The sequence below is a fragment of the Sturnira hondurensis genome, unplaced genomic scaffold, assembly GCF_014824575.4.
Source record: "Sturnira hondurensis isolate 20B ecotype Veracruz unplaced genomic scaffold, ASM1482457v3 Scaffold0008671, whole genome shotgun sequence".
NCBI classification, from domain to species: Eukaryota; Metazoa; Chordata; class Mammalia; order Chiroptera; family Phyllostomidae; genus Sturnira; species Sturnira hondurensis.
In genome coordinates, this window is record NW_028081302.1 from 100,625 (window position 1) to 113,047 (window position 12,423).

Consider the following 12,423-nt stretch of genomic DNA (forward strand, 5'->3'; position numbering starts at 1 on the left):
AGTGCCTCAAAAAGAACAAAATACCTAGGAATAAATCTAAAGAAGGGTGTAAAAGACCTGTACTTGGAAAATTATAAAGCACTGAAGAAAGAAATTGAAGAAGGTACAAATAAGTGGCAGCACATACATGTTCATGAACAGAAAGAGTTAACATAATTAAACTGTCTATACTGCCCTAAGTAATCTATAGATTCAATGCAATCCTTATCAGGATTCTGAAGACATATTTCATAGAACTAGAACAAATATTTCAAAACTTTATATGGAACCACAAAAGGCCTTGTATATCTATAGCAATCTTGAGAAAGAAGAATAAAGTTGGAGGAATAGAAGAAATTCTATTCCACTCTACCTAATATCAAACTATACTATAAGGCCACAGTAGTCAAAACAACATAAAAACTGAGACATAGATCAATGGAACAGAATAGAGAGCCGAGAAATAAACCCACAACTTTATAGTCAATTAATATTTGACAGAGGAAGCAAGCACATACAATGGGCTAAAGATAGTTTATTCTATAAATGGCATTGGCAGAATCAGACAGTTATATGTAGAAAATGAAACTAGACCACCTTTGTACACCACACAGAATAATACATTCAAAATGTATCAAAGAGTTAAATGTTAGACCCAAAACCATAAAAATCATAGAAGAAAATATAGGCAGCAAAATCTCAGATGTAGCCCATAGCAATATTTTATAAGATATATTTCCCTAGGCAAGGGAAACAAAAGAAACAATAAATAAATTGTACTATATCAAATTAAAGCATTTTTGTGCAGCCAAGGAAAACATTAATAAAATAAATACAACCTGAATAATGAGAGAACATATTTACTGATACACCTCATAAGGGGTTAGTATGCAAAGTCTATAAAGAACTTAAAAAACTCAACACCAAAAAACCCAACACCCCAATTTAAAAATGGACAAATGACCTGAATAGACACTTCTACAAAGAAGACATACATATGGCCAATAGACATATGAAAAGATGCTCAATTTCAGTAATCACCAGAGACATGCAAACTAAAACCATAATGAGATATCACCTTACATAGATCAGAATGGCCATCATCAATAAATCAACAAACAACAAGTGCCAGTGAGGATGTGGAGAAAGGGGAGCCCTTTTGCACTCTTGGTGGGAATGCAGACTGGTGCAGCCACTGTGGAAGGCGGTATGGAGATACCTCAAAAAAATAAAAATGGATCTGCTTTTTGATGCAGTGATCCACTTCTGGAAATATATCCGAAGGAACCCAAAACACTAATTCAAAAGAACACAAGCACCCCTGTGTTCATTGCAGTGTTATTTACAGTCACCAAGATATGGAAGCAGCCCAAGTGTCCATCAATAGATGAGTGAATGAAACAACTATGGGACATTTACACAATGGCATACTACTCAGCCATAAAAAAGAGAAAGTTTTCCCCTTAGTGACAGCATGGATGGACCTGGAGAACATTATGCTATGTGAAATAAGCCAGTCAGAGAAAAGAAAAATACATGATTTCCCTCATATGTGGAATCTCATGAACAAACTGAAGTGACAAGCAAAATAAACAGGCTCATAGATAGAGAGCAAGATAACAGCTAAGAGGGGGTGGGTAGGGGGTGGAGGCATTGATCAAAAAACAAAAAGGACTCATAGACATGGACAACAGGGTGTTGATTGTGGGGGAGAGGAGGGTATAAAGGGATTAAAGGGTAATAGACAAATGCAATAAAAATCATTGAAAAGATTAAATCTAAGTAATGATGTATATAATCTTTATGGAAAATCATAAAAATTTATTTTTATTCATAAAAATCTATTAACAGTCATTTGAAAAGGTCTTAGCTTAAAGTACAAAAACAGATGGCTGGCCATACTCGAACTGCAAGTCATAGCTTCTTAATCCCTGTTCCAGAACAGTGGTTTTCAAACTTTAGAGTGTACACTTCAGGTGTACAGGAGTGCTTTTTAGAACACAAATTTCTTAGCTGTACCCTCAGACTTTCAAATTTAGTAGGTTTGAAATGGAGCCTGAAATTTGCATTTCTAATAAATTTCTAGTTGGTACTAATGTCACACTTTGAGAATCAATTCTGTAGAAGAACAGAATGAGAGGATGTGCTTTACCCAAAATCATGATTTACCATATGATTAGTAACTCAGATATTATTTGTTCATAGATAGCAAATATACTAATGAACATGTAGAAATAGACCTACATGTATATGGACACTTGAAATATGCTGAGTTGGCCCTGCAGATTGAGGGAGAAACACAGTTTTTTTCCAATAAATGGTGCTCAAATGGATTTCAATATTGAAAAATATGAAACCTGACCTGAACCTCATTCTATACCTACAAAATCTATTCCAAGTTGATTGATTATAAATCTAAATGTGAAGGTTATAACAATAAATCTTCTGAGAAGAAAATATTCTTCAGATCTTATGGTAAGGAAATATTTCTTAATATACAAAAAGCTCTAACCATCATGGAAAAGATGGATAAATTTGACTGAAGTAAATTAAGAACTTCAAACCCTGGCTGGTGTAGCTCAGTGGATTGAATGCGGGCCTGTGAACCAGATGATCGCGGTTCAATTCCCAGTCAGGGCACATGCTTGGGTTGCAGGCCAGTTTCCGGCAGGGGCCAGTTCCCTGCAGGGGATGCACGAGAAGCAACCATACATTGATTTTCCTTCCTCTCTCCTTCCCTTCCCCTCTAAAGATAAATAAATAAAATGTTTTAAAAAAATTAAAAAAAATAAGAACTTCATCAAAAGATACAATTAAGACTGTGAAAAGGCAAGCTATATGTATAATGCAATTAATACGATAGCCATTAGCCTTATGTGGCTACTGAACACAAGAAATGTGGCACATCCAAATAGAGATGGGCTCTATGTGTAAAATACACTGTTTTTTTCCAGTTTTTAAAAACATGTTTATTGATGAGAGAGAGAGAGAGAGACATTGATCAGTTACCTCCCACACTCATCCCACCTGGGGATCAAACCCACAAATGAGGTTATGTACACTGACTGGGAATGGAACCTCCAACCTTTTGGTGTATGGGATGATGCTCCAACCAACTGAACCATACCAGCCAAGGCTACGCTCTGGATTTTGAGGACCTAGCATAAAAATGTAAAAATATCTCATTAATATTTTATATTAATTATATGTTGAAATGAAAATATTTTGGACACATTGCATATGATGGTTAATTTTATGTGTGAGCTTAACTGGGTAATGGGGTGCCCAGATATTTGGTCAAATATTATTCTGAATAGGTCTGTGAAGGAGTTTTTTTGATGAAACTAACATTTGAATTAGGAGACTGAGTCAAGCAGATTGCTCTTCCTAATGTGGATGGGCTGCATCCAATCAGTTGAAGTCCTGAACTAAAAGGCTGATCCTTCCAAGAGTGAGTTGTAATTTCCTCTTGCCTGACTGCTAGGGTAGGACATCAGCATTTTCCTTCCTTTGGACACTAACTGAAACATCAGCTCTTTTGTAGTCTCACTTCTGCTGGTTTTATGGACTGGAACTACACCATCAGCTCTTGTGAGTCTCCTGTTTGCTAACCGGAGATCTTGGGACTTCTCAGCCTCCATCATCATGTGAGCCAATTTCTCATAATAAACCCTCTCTCTCTCTCTCTTTTGGTCTGTCTGTCTCTTTCTCCATATATATATATTTCTGTCTGTTTCTCTGAAGACTCTGACAAATATTAATACATTTGGTTAAATAAAATATATTAAAATTAATTTTACCTGTTCATATTTGGCTTTTTTAAAATGGCTACCAGAAATTTTAAAATTACACACGTGGCTCACACTTTATTTCTATTGACCAAAGCTAATCTAAAATATATAAAACAGGCCCTGGCTGGTGTAGCTCAGTGGATTGAGCACGGGCCTGCAAACTACATGATCGTGGTTCGATTCCCAGTCAGGGTACATGCCTGGGTTGCAGGCTAGTTCCCAGCAGGGGACGCACCAGAGGCAACCATACATTGATGTTTCTCTCCTTCTCTCCTTCCCTTCCCCTCTAAAGGTAAATAAATAAAAGATATTTTAAAAAAATAAAAAGCCTTTAAAAAATAAAATAAAATATATAAAACAGTAAGAAAAAGACAGATTACCCATAAGATAAATGGCAAAATACTTGAACAGGAACAACACAAAAGAAGAAATCCAAATGGCCAAATAAAATATGAAAAAGATGCTCAATCTTAGTAATCAAGGAAATGGAAATTAAAATGACAATGACAATGACAAAAAATGACAAGCATATAAGGAAACAAACCACCATGAATGGGTGAGCAGAAATAATAAAGAACAAACTAATACCCCCCAAACATTTGGATATTGGAATTATCTGATGCAGGATATAAAGTTATTAATATAAGAAAAATATTTAATTAAAAGAAATAACTACAAAAATGAGCAAGCAACAACAGACAATCAAAATGACCAGGTAGACCCACATAAGAAGCAAATGGGACTTTTAGAAATAAAAATATATATTACTGAAATTTAAAATTCAATAAATTCATTAAATAAATTAATCAGAAAATTGGACACTGAACACAGAATTAGTTTATTGGAAAACAGGTCTAAATTAATGATCCAGAATGCAGCCTTAAAGATGGAAAACATTACAGAGAAATAAGAGAGCCCTGGACAATGTGACTCAGTTGGTTGGGCATCCTCCTGCAAGGCAAAGGGAGGCTTGATTCCTTGGGCAGGGCAGGTGCCTGAGTTGCGGATTCTGTCCCATTCCTAAGTAGGGAGCATAGAAGGAGGTGACCAATTGATGTTTCTCTCTCACACTGATGTTTCTTTTTCTCTCTTCTTTCCTTCCCTTCTCTCTGAAAGTAAATAAATAAAAATCTTTTTTAAAAATTAAAAAGAGAGATAAGAGGCATAGAGGATACATTGAGAAGCTCTAACATGTTAAATTTAGTTTCAAGGGGCAGAGAAGAGAAAGCATGGAGGAGAGTCAATATTTGAAAAACAAATAATGGCCAAGAATTTTCCAGAACTAATGAAAGACATGAATGCTCATGCAAATGAAGTACTATTTACTACCAAGCAGGACAAATAAAAACAAATCCACACCTCTCCATATTGAAACTGCAGAACATCTGCTGCAAAGAGGCATTCTTATATATAAATAAGAGTGGTAAATCAGATCATCTGTAATGAAACAAAAAATAAGCTAACAGCAGATTTTTTGGTGTAATAATGGAAGCTGGAAGACAGTGTATTAATGTTAGCTTAATTTTTGAAGTGTTAAGGAAAAACTAACCAGGCAACTAAGAATTGTGTGACTAAAAAAATACTTTTTTTTAGAATTTGTTTTTTTCTCCACTAAAAAAAATACTTTAAGACAGACAGAGTTAAAACAAAAACATTCTCAGTTATGAAAACAAATTTATACCAATAGACCTACACCAAGTAAATTTCTGAGAGATGTACTTCAGAAGGAAAGTAAGTTAACTGAGGGAGAAGCTCTGAGATGCCAAAAGGAATAGTGAGGAAAAATTTGCAAATATGTAAATTAATCTAGATCTTGTATAAAATAATTTGTTCATTTAGTCAGCATGTATTTACCATTTGCTATAGTAGGCTGACTAATATTCAGCTGAAGATACCAGGTCTCAACCCTTGAAGCCAGTAAAATCCCATTTTATTTTTAGAAAAGAAGCAGGGGTTGCAGATGTGATTAAGGATTTTGAGATGAAATATCTTGGATTATTTGGGTGGGCCCAAATGCTATCACAAGTGTCCTTATAGGAGAAAGGCAGAGAGAGATTAGACAAAAGAGAGGAAAACCATATAATGGAAAGCAGACTCAGAGAGAGTAGATGCTACATTGCTGGCTTCAGAGATGAAGAAAGGAGACAGGAACCAAGAAATGCAAGAAACACAGATCTGGATATTGGAAAAGACAAGGAAACCAGTTCTCCCCTAGAGCTTCTGCAGGGGTGTCCAACCTTTCGGCATCTCTGGATCACACTTGAAAAAGAAGAGTTGTCTTAGGCTATATTAAATACAATGTGACATTGCTTCTTGGCCTTTTGGCTAAGATCAAGTGTAAATACATTGTGACACATAATCACAAAAGTATCTCATAATGTTTTAAGTAAATTTATGATTTTGTGTTGTGCCATATTACAGCCATCCTTGACTGTGTGCGGCCCATGGGTCACAGGTTGGACACCACTACAGGGACTGTGGCCCTGCCAACATATTGATTTCAGCCCTGTGAAACTGATTTCTGACTTCTGGCCGGTAGAACTGTGAGAACATTTCTGCAGTTTTAAGTTACTAAATTTGTGGTAATTTGTTATGGCAGCCACAGGAAAGTAAATGTACCTACAATGGCTGGACATTGATCTAAGTGTTTGAGATATATAAATCAAGAAAACAAAGGTCTCCGCACTAACAGAGCTTAAGCTCCATATAACACAAACAGATTGCATAGTATGCTAAAAGGCAACATGTTATACGTGAAAAAGGAAAAAGAAGAGCAGGGCAAGTGAGGAATCAGGAGTATATATGTCATGGGGTTGGCAAGCAAGTTAGTATTTTATTTATTTATTTTAAGATTTTATTTATTTATTTTTAAAGAGAGGGGAAGGGAGGGAGAAAGAGAGAGAGAAACATCGATGTGTGAGAGATACATCAATAGATTTTCTCTTGTATGCACCCCAACTGGGAACCAAACCCGCAACCCAGGCGTGTTCCCCTACTTGGCATTGAACCAGCAACCTTTTGCTTTTGGGGGACAAGGCCGAACCAACTGAGCCACACACACACTGGTCAGGGCGCAGGTTGATATTTTAAATAGAGTGGCTATGGTAAGCCTCATTGAGAAGGTGGTGTTTGAGCAAACACTAATGTTCTAATTTGACATGCAAAATCTATTCCAAGTTGATTAGGCATTTACATTTTTTAAAAGATTTTATTTATTTATTTTTAGAGAGGGAGAAGAGACAGAGCAAGAGATGGAGAGAAACATCAATGTGTGGTTGCCTCTCACACAACCCCCACTGGGGGCCTGGCCTGCAACCCAGGCATGTGCCCTGACCAGGAATCAAACCGGAGACCCTTTGGTTGGCAAGCCAGCACTCAGTCCACTGAGCCACACCAGCCAGGGCTACATTTTAAAAAGAGGGCAAAATTAAAATGTTGGACAACAATACTGTGTAAGTTGGGAGAGAGGTGATTAGAATAAAAGTGTTCTAACATCTGTATATTAATTGTGAGAACTTAGATATTAATTTTCAACTTTGTTAAACATATATGCTAGCAAATAAAAGATAATCAGTAAAAGAATAGAAATTGAATATATAATTTACAAATAATTAGTGGGGAAATGGAATAAAAAACAAAAAATTCAATTTTTTAAGCTGAGGAAGGAGATAAAAACAAAATTGGAACAGATACAGAGCAACTAGTAAGATGGAAGAAACAAATACAAATAAATATAACCACAATAAATGCAAATGTACTTAACTTGCCAGGTAAAGGACATATTAGTCAGTTAAGGAGAAAAAAGGAAAATCCAGCTAATATGGATGAGACACACCTAAAACATAAGAATACAGATTGCTGACAGTTAAGCAATGAAGAATTATACCAAGCGAACAGTAACCAAAAACAAGCATGGTTATATTAACATAAGACAAAATAGAATTAAAATGCATTATTAGACTGCCGCCAAGATGGAGGTGTAGGTGGAAACACTGTGCCTTCTCCCACAACCAAGTTTAAAGACAACAAAGTTTTAGTAAACAAAAATGCAGCCAAAATGCAGAAAATTGAACTATACGGAAGTCCGACAACAACGAACCATTCAGCAAGACTGGTAAGAGGGGTGGAGCCAGCAGCAGAGCAGGGTCAGGCAGGAAAGATCCCCGGACCCACCTGCACAGGCAGCTGTGGGCTGATCCCAGGTGTGGGATGGCAATGGGCAGACCCAGCAAGGGCGCAAGGTGGCAGGCTGACTGCAGTCCCACATTCGTGCACAGATAAACCACGCAAAGGAGCGGAGCACTGAGATGGACTCTGCAGGCCCCAGTGGCGGGAAGCAGCAGAGGGGACCATCATTGCCCCTCTCTGACCCCGCCCCCACATACAGAGTCACAACCCAGTGACTGAGTTGCCCCCCCTGCTGAACACCTAGGGCTCCACTCCTCATACATAACAGGCATGAACAGACCAAAACATGGCTCAAGAACGCAAAGCCCCAAGCCAATAACTCTAAGCAACCAAGAAATAGCCAACCTCTCAGATGCACAGTTCAAAACACTGGTGATCAGGATGCTCACAGAACTGGTTGATTTTAGTCACAAATTAGAGGAACAAATGAAGGCTAAACTAATTGAAATGAAGGGAAATGCACAGGACACCAATAGTGATGTAAAGAAAACTGGGACTCAAATCAAGGGAGTGGACCAGAAGGAAAAAAGAAACGATCAAACAAAAGAATGAAGAAACAAGAATTCAAAAAAATGAGGAGAGGCTTAGGAACCTTCAGGACATCTTTAACCATTCCAACATCTGAATTATAGGGGTACCAGAAGGGGAAGAGGAACAGCCATGAGTGGAAAACTTATTTGAACAAATAATAAAGGAGAACTTCCCCAGTCTGGCAAAGGAAATACACTTCCAGGAAATCCAGGAAGCTCAGAGAGTCCCAAAGAAGTTGGACCCAAGAAGGAACACACCAAGACACATCATCATTAAATTAGCTAAGATGAAAATGAAGGAGAGAATCCTAGAAGCAGCAAGAGATAAGGGGACAGTTTCATTTAGAATGGAAGGGCAGATAAAGTGCTTCTCAGATAAGGTCAAGCTCAAAGAGTTCATCATCACCAAGCCCTTATTATATGAAATGTTAAAGGGACTTATCTAAGAAAAAGAAGATACAAAATATGAACAGTGAAAGGACAGCCAACTCACAGTGATTAACAACCACACCTAAAACAAAAGCAAACTAAGAGGACAGCTAGATCAGGAGCAGAACCATAGAAATGAAGATCACATGGAGGGTTAGCAACAGGGGAGTGGGAGGAGGAGAAAGGGGGAGAAGGTACAGAGAATAAGTAGCATAGACGATAGGTAGAAAATAGACAGGGGGAGGGCAAGAATAGTATGGGAAATGTAGAATCTAAAGAACTGTGATACATGGACATAAAATAAAGGGGAAATGGTGGGGGAGGGGTGTGCAGGGTGGAGTGGAGTGAAGGGGGGAAATAGGACAACTGTAATGGCATAATCAATAAAATATATTTTTTAAAAAACAAAACAGTTTCAACTTTTTTTTTACTAATTCCTGATATTATAGGGATAAACATTCTTGTATATTTCTCCTTGTACACAATGAGAGAATTTCTCTCAGATATATATCTAAGAATAGAATTGCTCAAATAAGATATGGATACCTTTTTTAAATCAGCTTGGCTATAACCCACAACCTTTGGACCAACTTGGACACCTTTTTTTAAAAGATTATTTATTTTTAGAGAGGGGAAGGAGGGAGAAAGAGAGGAAGAGAAACATCAATGTGTGGTTATCTCTTTCACGCCCCCTACCAGGGATCTGGCCCTCAGCCCAGGCATGTGCCCTGGCTAGGGATCGAACTGGTGACCCTTCAGTTTGCAGGCCTGTGCTCAGTCCACTGAGCCATACCAGCCATGGTGATATGGACACTTTCCACTTTACAAAACATCACCATATTGCTTTTCAAAGTACTTGTGTCAGTTTATATCCTCACCATGGATGAGTTGACATTACTTATCACCACCATCTAGTGCTGTGACTTTCCTATTTATTTTAGTCAACCTGATAAAGTACATATGAAATAGTACTTCATTGTTTTATTTTGCATTCTCCGTTACAGAAATATACGATATGCAGCCTTTTGATTCTAGACATTTGGGTTTCCTCTTCTGTGATTTGCCAGTTCATATTATTTTCTAATTTTGAGTTGCCTGTGTTTCTTACTGACTTTGTAAAAATTAATAAAAGGAAACTTCACTTAATGGTGCCAGGAGGCTAAAAGAGTGACACCCATGTGTCACTCAATGCACACTACTGACCCCAACAGGAAGAGACATCCCTTGTATCTCTCACAGGAGGTGATACTACTTTACAACATCAACATGAGGAAGAAAAGATTTCTCTTTGTTCAGTAACAGGTCAGCCAAAGGGAGACTGCCATAACTCAGGCAATGAAGTCACTTCACTATACTCTGAACTTTCACTTTCCTGCAATGGATAGTCTTTATTTGCCACAGCTCCTACCAAGTCCAAAAAAGAGCCTTCCTCTCCTGTTTCTCTGTGCTTGTGCCTCATTCACCATTAGACCTTATGTCCCAAATTGCAGTTATTTTTTGTTCCTGAATAAACCCATTTTTGCTGCAGAAATCTTTGAGATCAGTAACTTATAAAAGTTACTTATATTTTCTTAATAGTAATCTTGTGTTGGTTATCAGCACTATGAATATCTTCTCCAAGTCTGGATTGTCATTTCCATTGTTTATGGGGCCTTTCAGTTAAATTATATTAGAACTATCTCAACCACATTATTTTGAGCTTTGTATTAACTTTGTTTTTTTCTAAGCTTAATTTCCTGCCCCCTTTCTCTTGACTCTTTTGGACTGATCACATTTCTCCCCTTACTGGTTTGGCTGTTATACATTTTGCTTCTTATTTGGTCACCCTTAAAATGTTAAAAAATTAAATTTATATACTAAAATTGATTTTTTGGTGTACACTTGAAAGTTTTGACAAATGTATAGTGTAATAACCACAAGTAAGAACCAGAGTAGTTCCATTGCTTCCCCAAATTCCCTCTTACTGTCCCGTTTTAGTTAGCCCCTCCCCCATGCCAACCATGCTAATTAGTTGATCTGTTTCCTACTCCTGTTTTTGTCTTTTGCATAATGTAATGTAAATGGAATTGTACTATATGCAGCCTTTTGATTCTGGCTTCTTTTACTTAGCATAATGCACTGGGGATTTATTCATGTTGTTGAATGTATCAATACCCCATTCCTTTAAGTTGCCAAGTAGCAACTTTCCATTGGACAGACATACTACTGTTTAACTATTCACCAGTTGAAGGACATATTGGTTGTTTTAAGTTTTTGGTAATTATAAAAATTTTGTAAATATTTACATAAAGACATCTATATGAACAAGTTTACATTCCTCTTTGGTAAATTAGGAGTGGGATTTCTAGTTATCCTTAAATTTTAATATGCATAGTATCTTTATCCTCCCTCTGCACAAAACAAAGACTGTAATACATTTAAATTCCAAATGCCCTTTCTATTTTCCACAGTAGCTTTATTAGTATTTAAGTGCCAATATTATTTTTACCTTCTCCAACAAAATTATTCTGAAGATGACAATTACTTTGGTCATCATTGCTTCTTGCACCCCACTCCTTTAATCTAAATAGCACATTTTAATGGTCTGCTTTGGATCAATGAATTAGAAATTAAGTGAATAGTATGCTCTAGTATTATACTAAAAATTGATAGGCCCAAAATACACATTCTTAGATGATAGAACCTAATGATCTGTTCTATGTGGGGATTATGTGCATATATGCTGGTTTATATGCACATAATCAAGGAACAAGGAACTTTTCTAGTCCACTTCAGTTGTAAAGGAGATGACCCTCTATTTATTACTGCCTACATAAAAGTATGGTGAGAAGGTTAACACAGGCCCCATGTATTTAAGAGCCTTGAGGCTTTCATGCTACCCTTGCCTTTGGTTAAAACAGCCTACCTATTTACTCCTAATTTCCTCTTAAAATAATCAAATGCAAAACCATGTTAAGCAAGACATGATATTCTTAGACATTTTATAAATACAAAGTATATTAAGAATTTGATATTTTTGAAAGTTATATAAAAGGGGAAAATGTTTGTGCAGTATCTTTCTGCCTCATAATCCGAGCACCGTAACTCATAGAGGAACTAGAAAAACATCTTTGAAAGATGTCAACTCCACAGCCTGTATTGCAGTTAGTGTTTTAGGACAGAAGTCTCATTCACCATGTAGGTCTGATTCTAAGAAAATTTGCCTTTGCTTTTGTGTTGTCTTTAAAAATCTAGCATATTTCATAATTCCCTTTTAGTTATGATGTTAACCATTGTGAAAATTTTTCAGACAACTAAGGATCTTTTTAAAATATTTGTATAAGATATAAACACACCAATGATTTAAAGAAATCAACAATGGAATAGATGTCTTTATACTTAAAAACTTTCTTACTATCTGCAAAATGTTTTAAAAATAACTTATAACATATAGTGATGAAAAATAAGAAAATATTTTATGCATAGCAAGAACATAGTCAAAATAAAATGGTTGAATACCTAAAAAC

The 12,423-nt window shown here is 36.5% G+C and overlaps 1 non-coding gene across 1 annotated transcript; it reads left to right on the forward strand.

The window, feature by feature from the left end:
• Positions 1–6,075: 6,075 nt before the first annotated feature.
• LOC118993288 (U2 spliceosomal RNA) lies at positions 6,076–6,261 on the forward strand. The gene has a single exon (XR_005067830.1). It is a non-coding gene; the product is annotated as a U2 spliceosomal RNA (small nuclear RNA).
• Positions 6,262–12,423: the final 6,162 nt, after the last annotated feature.